Below are 12,730 nucleotides of genomic sequence, written 5' to 3' on the forward strand. Positions count from 1 at the left end.
TATCCCATCCCTTGTATCCTCCCATTCTTCTCTCCCTCCCATTTTCCCCTTATTCCCCTCCCCTATGACTGTGCCTGAGGGGGATTTTCTCCCCGTGTATATGCTCATAGGGTATCAAGTCTCTTCTTGGTAACCTGCTATCCTTCCTCTGAGTGCCACCAGGTCACCCCCTCCAGGGGACATGGTCAAATGTGAGACACCAGAGTACGTGAGAAAGTCATATCCCACTCTCCACTCAACTGTGGAGAATGTTCGGACCATTGGCTAGATCTGGGTAGGGGTTTAAAGTTTACCGCCTGGATTGTCCTTGGCTGGTGCCTTAGTTTGACCGGGACCCCTGGGCCCAAATCTGCCTATCATAATATTCTACTTGTAGGTTTCTAGGACCCTCTGGATCCTTCTACTTTGCTATTCTCCCATGCTTCTCTCATCTCAGCCGTTAAAGGCTAGGCTCACAACCATAAATGCAAATCAGAATTCAAATTTAAGACTGAAGATTTTTTTTATTAGATATAGAAAAGATGTGCAAAATGAAGGGGTGACTTCAAGTTTAGATGAGAGTTGATGACAGATTCCTGTGGCATGGAGAAAGAAGGGAATAGGAGGATGAGAACTAGATGAGAGTTGATGACAGAGTCCTGTGGCATGGAGAAAGAAGGGGATAGGAGGATGAGAACTAGATGAGAGTTGATGACAGATTCCTGTGGCATGGAGAAAGAAGGGAATAGGAGGATGAGAACTAGATGAGAGTTGATGACAGATTCCTGTGGCATGGAGAAAGAAGGGGATAGGAGGATGAGAACTAGATGAGAGTTGATGACAGTTTCCTGTGGCATGGAGAAAGAAGGGGATAGGAGGATGAGAACTAGATGAGAGTTGATGACAGATTCCTGTGGCATGGAGAAAGAAGGGGATAGGAGGATGAGAGCACAGATATCAGAAGTCTAAGGTACAGCAGAATGTTTGTTGTGACAAATCCAGCTAAAAAGTGAATCAAAACCATCCAAAGCTGGGGCTCTCTTAATTGGTGGACTAATAAGCAAGCAAACAAAAAATGGTACCATAGGAAGAAAGAAGGCATTGGAAGCCAAAAGAATGGGCATCTTTTAGAAGTCTTTGTTGGCTTGCTGTCCTACAAGAATAGCACGAGGCTGTTCAAGATTCCAGATGTCGTTTTCTGTTTTATTCCTATTGATACCAATGATAAGAAATAAGGGCATCTAAGACAAAATTTATTATTCTCTACTTTTTTTTTGTTGTTTTGTGTTTTTGTTTTTAGTGAAGGCACTCCCATGTAAGGCATCATGTTTTATTGAAGCACTAGGCAAAGATACACTGGTAACTAAATTTGAAATCAGGAAACTACACCCTGGCTGTCTTTGCTTGCCACTATTTTTTCTGCATTAAAAGACTAATCTCTTTCTTTTCCTAGGCCTTCTGTACTTATGAAGGAATCAAATCCGAATTCTGCAGAATGAAATGGTTTTGGTGACCTTGGCTGAATTTCACATGACCTAAAAGTTGCATTACAACATTACCCAAGCTTGGCACAATTGTTCAGGAGTGCCTTTTATATAAAAGGCCAAAATTAACATAGGAATGAATGAAGAAGGTAGCACATTCTCTTTTTGGTACTTAGACAGTAATCCTTCTATGTCCTTATGTTGGCAAAAAATGATGCTTACATTTTGCCCCATTTTAAAAACTAAAGCAGAAAGCTTTGCGATGGAAGAAGAAAATTATATCTTAAAGTCATATTTCCTCCAAATATCCTCTTACCTGGAATATAAATGAATCTCGAACGCATGGCACTGTTTTATGACAAAATGGTTTAGCACATAGTGTAATGAAATGTAAAGTTTGGATCACATCAGAGTTATTTGTGATGTTTTACTCTTGAATTGCTAATTAAAAAGCAATTTTATAAATAAAAGGGAATGAATAACTTTCATATTGTTCTGATTTTGTTGTTGTTGCACAGTAGAAGCAGCATGCTGAGGTTGAAACAAGGTGGACCTAGGTTTCAGGTAAGTGATGATTTTGAATGCTGTGTAGCCAATTTCTACCAGCAACATTGGTCCATTTTGTTTATCTGTGAACAAAGATAAGCACTTCTACGCTCCAGGGCTGTAAATGTTACATGAGGCAATGAACATGAAGTGGGGCCATTGTGATAGTATATAGCATAGGCGTATTTTGGATACAACATAGAAAAGTAGCTTGCAGGGTTTTTTTTTTTTTTTTTTTTTAATGTAGCCATTAGTATAGACTTTTCAACAACACAAGGCAAATTAATATGTGACACAGGACACACAGTTATCAGAGACCAAATATACTATATTCTTTATCTTTTGAAATTAATCTCATCTTTATCATTATGGAGGATGGAACTCACAGGACAAGCTTCTGACTCTGCAGAACCTTTTATTGCTTAATTTGGCTCCATTATAAGCCAGCTTTGATTGCATGGGCAAACAGTAAGAACACAGGTGGTTGCACAGATATTTTCAAAGCACCATAAGGGATGGGAAAATTCCACAAACTGCCATCACTCTAGTTGCCTTAGGATTTTGGAGACATCTGTTGGTTGTGTTATTGGGAATCAAAATCTGCTCTTTTATGACAATGGGAACATTTTCTCTCAAGAAGTCACTGGAGCATTAAGGAAGGCAGTGTCCCCAAGAGACTGGTAATAGGTCATTTAATCAACTGTATTTGGAAGCTGCCTTCTTGAAGCTTTGCTCTGTGCTCTGGGGAGGGTATGGGGCAGATTCGTAGAAGCATAAAGAGGCAGGCTTCCTTTGCTAAGTGCTATTTTCCTGGCTTTGCAGGTGGTTCTAATTAGAGCAAAGCTAGGCTTAATTTGTTTACATCTAAATTATATAAATTGCAACACAAATTTCTTTAAAAGGAAAAATATAAAAACATTAACAAATTTGTACCTAGGATCTGCCCTATATATGCCTTTGCAGAGACTGGGTTGTCTCTATCTCAACCTTTTCCAGTAGTTGGCGGCTACATTTTTTTTTTAAAGGTTTTCATGGGTATTCAATTATACTAGACTTGCCATCTATGTGAAAAGCCTGAAAACCTGAAGACTTGTGAGAAACGGTGTCTTAAGACAGATAAAGAAAAGAAGGGTCTAAAATGTAATTGTTGATAGTACATCACATTCCAACAAGGTAGGTGTTTTAGTTTCCCAGTGTGTCCATGAAACCTAGGCTTAAAAAATGATTAAAAAAATAAATCACAGAATAATATATAAGTAACACACATAAATCTACCATTAAGAAATTCAATGCTAGAAGAAGAAAAGGTAACAGAAAAAACTGTGTACATGGCCCTTCTGGCTTGGGATTGTTTACCTGGCCAGGAAAAGTGCAAGTGCTCCCTCCTCTCTCCTTGAGTAACAACTTCTTGGCTGTGGTTGGGAGAGTCCCTTGGGAAACAGGAGCTTCCAGGGCTGTGGTTAAATGGGCGCCGAGCTTACCTTGAACAGAAGCACACTAGGATAACTTTTGTTGATCCTAGTTTACCTGCACGTCTTAAACATCCCGTGCTTTGTGTAAATTGGTTATTTTGTTCAACTGTCATGTTTTCTTTATAAAATATAAATAAATAGGATATACTTAACACATCACATAGATCTCAGAAATCTGAAAATGTTTTTCAAATCTTGGAACAAAAAAATCAATAAAGTTACTAGAAAGCTCACATCCTCAAAAATAAAATGTATAAAAAGCACTTCTCTCTGGGACTATCATGAACTATTTCTGATTTTGAATATTATGAATTTTCTATGTTAAATACCTAAGGAAGACAAACACTTCCCTTACAACGCATTCAATAGGTCTTGGAGTTTCAGGGAGTATTGGTTTGCTTGGTTCTTTCTCACTCTTCATTTCTCAGTCTTAGTTGAAGAAGCCTAAGTTCTAGATTTTAAGTGGCTTTAAAAATCCTGGTTTCCTCATTTGGGGATGGATTTTTTTTTGAGATACTTAAATATGCTTTCTGTGTTTGATTTCCTTCATGCTTAGTATAATTATAACTTAATATAAAGGAACAGACTGTCGCTGTAGCTAAGTCGGGCATGATGACATAGACATTTAATGTCATCATGCAGAGCGAGATATAGGCAGATGTGTAAGTGTAGTTCCCAGAAAGGGGCCCTCCTCCTCTATCATCTGACCTCAGCCTATCAAGTCTTATCTGGATTGCCTGTATCCTCTTTCTCTGTAACCAGCAGAGGTGATCGACTTGTGGGCACAAGAGTGTATGTCAGTCCCTACTCCCCATATTATGAGACTCACAGGGAGACTGTGCTGCCTATCTATTACATCTGAGCAGAGGGCCTAGGTCCTCACTATGCACGGCCCTTGGTTGGTACATCAATCTCTGCAGCATCCCTACCCCTGGCCAGATTTGTTGGCTCCATTGGTCTCCTTGTGGAGCTCCTGATCCCTCCAGGTCCTTCTAACCCTCAATTCTTCCATAAGACTCCTTACGTTCCACCCCAGAGTTGGCAATGAGTCTCAACAGCTGCCAGTTAGTGTCTTAATGTTAATGTCTGTGCTGGTAGTCTAAAGAACTTGGGAAAAGGTATTGTCAGTTAAGGAATTACTTCCTTCAGATTTACCTGCGGGGCATTTTCTTTCTTTCTTTCTTTCTTTCTTTCTTTCTTTCTTTCTTTCTTTCTTTCTTTCTTTCTTTCTTTCTTTCTTAAGATTTATACAGCATTCTGCCTGCACATACACTAGCAGGCCAGAAGAGGGCACCATATCTCACTATAGATGGTTGTGAGGCACCATGTGGTTGCTGGGAATTGAACTCAGGACCTTTGGAAGACCAGGCAACGTTCTTAACCACTGGGCCATCTCTCCAGCCCTTCGGGGCATTTTCTTGATTGCTGGTTAATGCTGGGTGGTCCAGGCCACCGTGGATGATGGCATTCCTGCGTAGGTGGCTGAAGCTGCATAAGCAAGGAAGCTAGGCAAGCCAGGGGGGCAAACCATGTCCTTCATGTTCTCTATTTTGGTTCTTGCCTTTAGGATCTTGCCTTGAGCTCCTGCCCTGAATTCTTTTGACTGTGGACTGTGATTAGGATATAAAAGCCAAGTAAACCCTTTTCTCTCCAATGTTGTCTTTGGTCGGTGTTTTATCACAGAAATGAAGATCTGAATTAAGACCATGTCCTTTAGTCTTTCCGGGGGGGGGGGTACGTGATTAAAGATATACCAATCCATTTTTCACCACAAAACACACATACACACACACACACACACACACACACACACACACACACACACACACACATTAAAGTTCTGGGGGGGGGGAAACCTTTGTTTAAATTAATTTTTGTTTTTTGTTGTTTTTGCCTAGGTTTGATAGGCAAGAAAGACCTACCTGACTGACCAGAATAACACTCTAAGAAATCTTGTGCTGGTTGTCGGATGATGTTATGTAATTTATGGAGCATGAAGTATCCACTAAGCACTCCGTAAATGACAGACAAGGGGCACTGACAGCCGAAATGAGAAATAGGAAATGTACCATAGCAAACAGCAAAATACTCGGAGTAATACCATCATCTAGTTCACTTTTCTTTAGGCCATACAGTATATATACAAAAGAAGCTTGCTCATTGCACCATCTATTTATATTATCCAAAGTGATTGTCTTTAAAACTTTCTCGATATCATCTTATTTGTAGAAAAAATGATCTCAGAAATAGACTGGGTGAAATCATCGCTATGTGTTTTTGAAATAAACAATTGTACTTAGGTAAAATAATAGTTATCTAAAGCGGAAGATTAAAATGCAAACTTTTTAGGGGACAGAACATTTGTGTTCCTAAATGATAAGAATTTTATTTAAAAATATCTGCATACTTTTGATGAGAAGTTCAGTTTGTGGGCTGAGGTTTGTTTGACTCTTGCTCATTTCTTACTGTGTCTTTACTTGCCAAAGATGAGCAATCCATCCTCTTCTGGAGCTATAGCAATGCCTGTTTCAAAACCAGGGTGTTAAAATATTCTTTTTAGACTCCCATGCTTACTGAAAAAAGTGTAAACAAAAGCTAGGAGGATTGCTCAGAAAAAGATGTAGTCTGTGTGTCTTCACTAGATCAGAAAAAAATATGAAGCTGTATTTTCAAAACAGCAGAGAGCTTTCTGTGAGAGTTGGCAAAGGCATCAAGGCATTGTTTGTAGATATTATTTTTGATAGGTTTGATATACAGCATAGTTTCCTGAGCCAATGGAACATTGTCTTCTGACAAATCTCACGAGGCCAGCAGTGAGGCTGCCACGGGCCCGCTTATCAGCTCCAGCCAGAGTGTACTACTCTGCGTGCACCTGAGAGGAAAATAAATTGTACAGTTAATAAGAAAGAATTATTGTGAGTGAGATGCATGACATTATGAGCAGGCGGCATGTTTTACAGACGAAACGGTGATTTGCCAGAGAGGGAGTGGGTGCTTCTTATACTTGAAATAAAATTTTGAGTTCAAAATTGTCATTTAAAATGTATTTGCTGGTTTCATGGCTCAAAAAATGAACATTAACTATTTTCAATGTGTTTTGGGGATAACACTGAAGAGGTAATTCCCATTTTTGAGGGGAGGATTTGCTAATGGATATTTTTTTTTAATCCATTTCAGATATTTAACAAAGTACCCGGGTTTGTTTGTTTATTTATTTATAAGTAAATTCAGGTACAGAGGATGCACATTTTAAAGCAGGAAGCACATGAATTTGAGCTTTGTCAGGTATGTCTGAATTGCTTATGGGGAGCTTGCAATTGTCTGACTTAAAAGTTCCTGTGCCAGTGTGTTTGTGCTTGAAGAGCATGGTTAGGTGAACTTAATAGGTTATAACTGCATGGTATCATCTTTTCTAAAATGGGAGATTAGGTCTTAGTCTTTTATTTTAACTAATAATACTGTAGAAAACTTCTTATTACTTCAGAATTAAGGAGTAAAATAACCTTTATAAGACAAAAGAGCTATTATGTGAAGGGCCAAGATATTAAGATGAAAATACATATTTTGAATTAATTTTGCTTGTTCTGTATGTAGAAACAGAAGAAACCAGGTATATAATCAGATAGTATTATTTTCTATAGACAATCAACCTAGATTTTTATCATCTTAGCCAAATAAAATATATTTTTTGTCTACTAAGAATCCAGTGTGATCTTCCTCATCTGTGAACATATTCTTCAACCTGTAAATTCAAAGACTCATTTTTGTACTTGTGGAACTACCATCTCTCAGACTCTTGAAGTCTTTAAAATTATTTTGGAAGATTGGGGAAAATGGAGAGTGAGGAGGGGATGGAGACGAGAGAGAGAGAGAGAGAGAGAGAGAGAGAGAGAGAGAGAGAGAGAGAGAGAGAGAGAGAGAGAGAGAGAGAAGTGAATTTAAAAATCATTGTCCTGAAAGAAACACACACAATTTCTGCTATTATTCTGCCAGCAAAAACTATTTAACAACTGGAATATGAAGGAGTCTGAGTGTGGTCAGTACAGCTTGTTCAATGCCAAGGTCTAGCTCACTGATGACTATCTACAAATCTCATTTCTTCATGGATGAAGAAAGACTTGTCACACAGAAAATGGCCAGACGTTTGCCCACTAGTGCAGAACTACTCCAGATTTCCTGAGATGTCTAGCAGAACCTCAAGGTTATGTGGAAAGAGATTTCTTCTTCATATTAATACACAAACTTACAGGCAAGTGCTTTAGTAATAAATCAACAATGGAGGAGAGAGCAGGATAGTGGCTAAGAATGTAGGTCAGGCTGGAGCCTCTTAGGCTTGCATCTCAGATTTTAACAGCAATAAGACATATCAGGAATTCTTAGTCAAACGGGCAACTTTCTGGATCCAGCTATTCTCTTAGAGGATTGGATAGAGTTAATCTAAAAAATAGGATTTTCTTTTTCTGCCTTTTTCTTTATGTGCTATTGTTATATACATATATATACATATATAAAAATAAATATATAAATACAACCATACTGGCCAGTTCATTTGTGTTATATGTGTGTAAATGATTTGGGGGCTTACCACTAACTATTAGGTACTCACCCCTAGGAATCTTATTTCTCCTTCTTTGAACATGCCTCAGTTTCCTATGGATCTTTTTCTAGAGTTAGGTACTCATGGCATTTTCTCAATCCATGTTAGCATGTCTATTGATATTGTTCCTGTTCAGGTCTTGTTTAAGCAGACATATTGTTGCTATGCCAACGGTGAGGGCACACAATCTCACTGTAGACTTCCTTGTCCTCTGGGCCATACAATCTTTATGCCTTCTTTTCTGTCATATTCCATGAGCCTTAGATGCAGAAACTGGGATGTAGATGTATCAGTTGGGACTGAGGCCCCAAGATCAGTTGTTTATTTGCATTATGACTAATTATGGCTTTCTGTAATGGTCTCCATATGTTGCAAAGAGAAGTTTATTTCAGGAGGGGTGAGTGCTCCACATAAGTAACACATCTGTGCATCTGCATATTTAGAATGAAGTTAGGAATTATGAGACTTAGGAAAAGTGGCAGTAGATCTATGATCCCACTACCCATGTGTAATTGCTTGGTTTTCAGGACCAGACATGCTTTCTCTCTTGTTGAGTAGGACTTGCATCCAATTAGAGTGCTGTTGGCTATTATAAAGATGTGAGTACCCATAGGGATATTGTGCCATTATGGTTAATATTGTAAATCATAGATGTCACACTTGTGTGGAACTATTGGTTGCTCCCTTCCTTTGGAAGCTACCATAGCACCTTTTAGCACTGTGAAAGTTCTTATAAGAAAATCATCCATTTCATGTAGATTTGCCAATTTTGTATACTATAGGCTTTTGAAGTAAGATCAAATGATCCTTTGGATTTCCTAGGTGGCTGTTTTTATGTCCCCCTTTTCATTTCTGATTTTGTTAATTGGAATACTGTCTCTCTGCCTTTTAATTCGTTTGGCTAAGGGTTTGTCTAGCTTATTGATTTTCTCAGAGCATCAGCTCTGGTTTTTGTTGATGCTTTGTATTGTTTTCTTTGTTTCAACTTGACTGATTTCAGGCCTGAGTTTGATTATTTCCAGCCATATATGCCTCTTGGGTATGTTTTCTTCTTTTTTGTTCTAGAGCTTCTAGATGTGATTTTAAATTGTTAGTATGAGATCTCTCCAAGTTTTTTATGAAGGCATTTAGTGCTATGAACTTTCTTCTTAGCACTTTCATTGTATCCTATAAGTTTGGATATGTTTTGACTTTATTTTCATTGACTTATAGAAAGTCTTTAATTTCTTTCTTCATTTCATCCTTGAGTAGAAGACATTGAGTAGAGAGTTATTCAGTTTCTATCAATGTGTAAGGCTTGTTGTTGAAGTCCAGCTTTAATCCATGGTGGTCTGATAAGATACAAGAGGTTATTTCAATTTTCTTATATCTTTTGAAACTTGCTTTGTGACTATGAATATGCTCAATTTTGGAGATAGATCTATGAGATGCTGAGGAAAAAAAATATTCTTTTGTGTTTGAGTGAATTATTCTGTAAATATCCGTTAGGAACATTTGGTTCATAATGTCTGGTAGTTTCATCATTCCTCTGTTTAGTTTCTGTCTGGATGACCTGCCCATTGGTGAGTGTGAGGTGTTGAAATCACCTAACTATTAATGTATGTGGTTCAATGCATGGTTTAAACTTTAATAACAATTCTTTTAACAATGTGAGTGCCCTTCCACTTGGGGCATATATATTCAAAATTGACATGTCATCTTGGTGAATTTTTTTCTTTGATGAGTATGAAGTGTCTTTCCCCATGTTTTTTGATTGTGGTTGAAAGTCTATTTTGCTACATGTTAGAATGGCTGCCCGAGCTTTCTACATGGGACTAGTTCTACTTCAAGACCCAGTTTTACCACTTCTGGGCATCTACCCAAAAGATGCTTCAACATGCCACACGGATACTTGCTCAACTATGTTCATCGAAACTTTTTTTGTAATAGCCAGAATCTGGAAACAACTGAGATGCCCCTCAACTGGAGAATGGATAAAGAAACTGTGGTGCACTTACACAATGGAATACTGATCAGCTATTACAAACAAGGGCGTCATGAAATTTGCAGGGAAATGAATGGAACTAGAAAATACCAGCCTGAGTGAGGTAACCCTGACTCATAAAGACACACATTGTATGTACTCACTTATAAGTGGGTATTAGCCATAAAGTATAAGAGAACCATTCTACAATCCACAGACCAAAAGAAACTAAGTGAAAAAAAAAGGGCCCAGACATCTGAAGTAGACAGAAGGAAGGAACTGTGTGAGAGAGGGAACGGTGAGGGGAACAGAGGTGGGGATCAGGTGTGTCTGGGGAAAGGGGTGGAGGGCTGGGAGTAAGAACTGAAAATGGTGGGGGATTCTCTGGGAAAGAGGGGTTCTCTAGGGAGTCTGTGGTGGTGATCCTAGTTAAGACTTCTACCAGTGGTGGGGGTGTGGAGGAGTGTGGATGGGTGCGAAGTTGAGTTTGGAGCCTGAAATGGTCACATATTGTAGCAAAGCAGGACTTCAGTGGAAATAGGGGTACACCAACACATACACAAACCTTCAACCCAGCCAATCAGTGGCTGGCCCAACTTGAGCTGCATGTCATGAGAGAGAGCCCACCACTGACACTGCTAATAACTCTCTGCTATTCTTGCAGACAGGAAGCTAGCATAACAATTACGTAAGTGGTTTCACCCAGGGCTTGGTGGAAACAGATGCAGAGACCCACAACCACACATTAGGTGAAGCTTGGGGAATCTTATGAAAGGGGCGGGGGTGGGGGAAGGAATGATGGAAAGAGCCAGAGAGGTCAAGGTCACCACAAGAAAACCTACAAATTCAACTAATCTGACCTATAGGGGCTCTCAGTGACTGAACCACCAACCAGAAAGCATCCATGGGACATTTCTAGGCTCCCCTTTACGTAACAGGTATAGAGCTTGAAACTCTTGTGGAACCTCTAGCAGCAGGAGAGGGGTTGCCTCTTACTCTACTGCCAGCGTTTGGATCCCTTTACCCTAACTAGACAGCCTTGTCTAGTCTCAATAGAAGAAGATAGGCCCAGTCCTACTTGATATGCCTAGGTGGATTAATACCTGTGGGAGGTCTCCCTTTTTCTGAGAAGAAAGTGAGGGGGGCACAAAAGGAGGGGAAGGCAGGTGAGAGAGAGGGACTGAGAGGAGAGGAGGGAGGAAACTTCCTATTGAGATGTAAAACAAATAAATAAGTTAATTAATAAAAAAAAGGGGCGGGGGAAGAAACTTCTTACAAATGTAAATGTGACATTGCCTGAAGGTAAACTATGAGCATCCATAATTTCTTTTTTGTTTTTGTTTTTTCAAGATAGGGTTTCTCTGTGTAGCCTTGGATGTCCTAGACTTTCTCTGTAAACCAGGCAGGGCTCCAACTCAAAAAGATCCACCTGACTTTGCCTCCCTGAGTGCTGGATAGGATTAAAGGCATATGAAACCATATCTGGCGTCATCCCTAATTTGAATTTGAAATCCAAACCACTTTTAGAGCCTAGCATTTTGGAAAAAAAGATACTTAATCTGGGGGAAACTGAGAAATAAGTGCTCTAAAGGCTCTCTCTCTTTCTCTCTCTCTCTTAACTATCTATCTATCTATCTATCTATCTATCTATCTATCTATCTATCTATCTATCCCAATTGTCATCATCAATCATTATCTGCCTATATCTTTCTTCTATGCTTCATTTATCAATTTATACATGTAAATATGTATGTACATTCTAATCTATATTATACAGGCTAATGTCAGAGCTTGTGCTAAAAAAGATTCCTAGGCAAACATTTTTCAAGGCATAAAGTTTAGAGGCTGGTTTCTAGTGTTTGCATGGAACCAGGGCATATTTTAGGGGCTGCCACTCAGCCACTCTGAAGTACTTTATTTTCAGGAGCCAGTTCCCAGAGGTGTAAGTCCTTGCTGTGAGATCAGGCTAGACACTCAAATTCCAAAAATTTAAAGGCCTTGCTACTAAAACTAAGTCTCAAAATATGACATGTAGAAGTTCATTCCTTTTCTGTCCAATCTTAGAACAGCGTGGCTTTTCATAATTTGTGTGGATAATAAGGAATTCCATTTTGTTTGTTTTGAGAAGTTAATCCCCCGCCCCAGAACCTTCCTAAAAGCATTAATGCACACCATGTAATGAAATATGCTTTTATTTGAAGATAGAAAATGAAGGAAAGAAACAAACAATAATTAAATCTCCTAAATAATGTGTGCTTTGTGGTTAAATCTCTATGCAACTCCTTGAAAATTTAATAAGGGAATAAAGGCTCTTTCCATTTGTGTAATGCAGTGCCACATTTCTCTTCTCTATGAAATTGTCTCTGCCTAAACTGTGCACCACAATTCAGGTTGCTGAGTATCTAGCTTGAGAGAATTTTATGTGTCTATTTTTTAAGTCAAGTCAGTCATGTACAACCATATTATCTCACATCAAAGTAGGATATAAAACCAGGAGACTAGGTGAGGGGAAAAAGTCAGGGATGAATGTCATATTATATGATCCAATTACACACAGTCCCTGACTTCCATATGCCTGACTTATGAATGTCCTTGCATTTACAAATGGGTCCTCCAGGGAGGGTCAGCAGAATTCTCTCTTTGTTGAACCCCCCTCCTTTTCTGTCTGATTCACAGATCAGCCATTTTC

This window comes from Acomys russatus, chromosome 10 (assembly GCF_903995435.1).
Source record: "Acomys russatus chromosome 10, mAcoRus1.1, whole genome shotgun sequence".
In the NCBI taxonomy this organism is placed as follows: domain Eukaryota; kingdom Metazoa; phylum Chordata; class Mammalia; order Rodentia; family Muridae; genus Acomys; species Acomys russatus.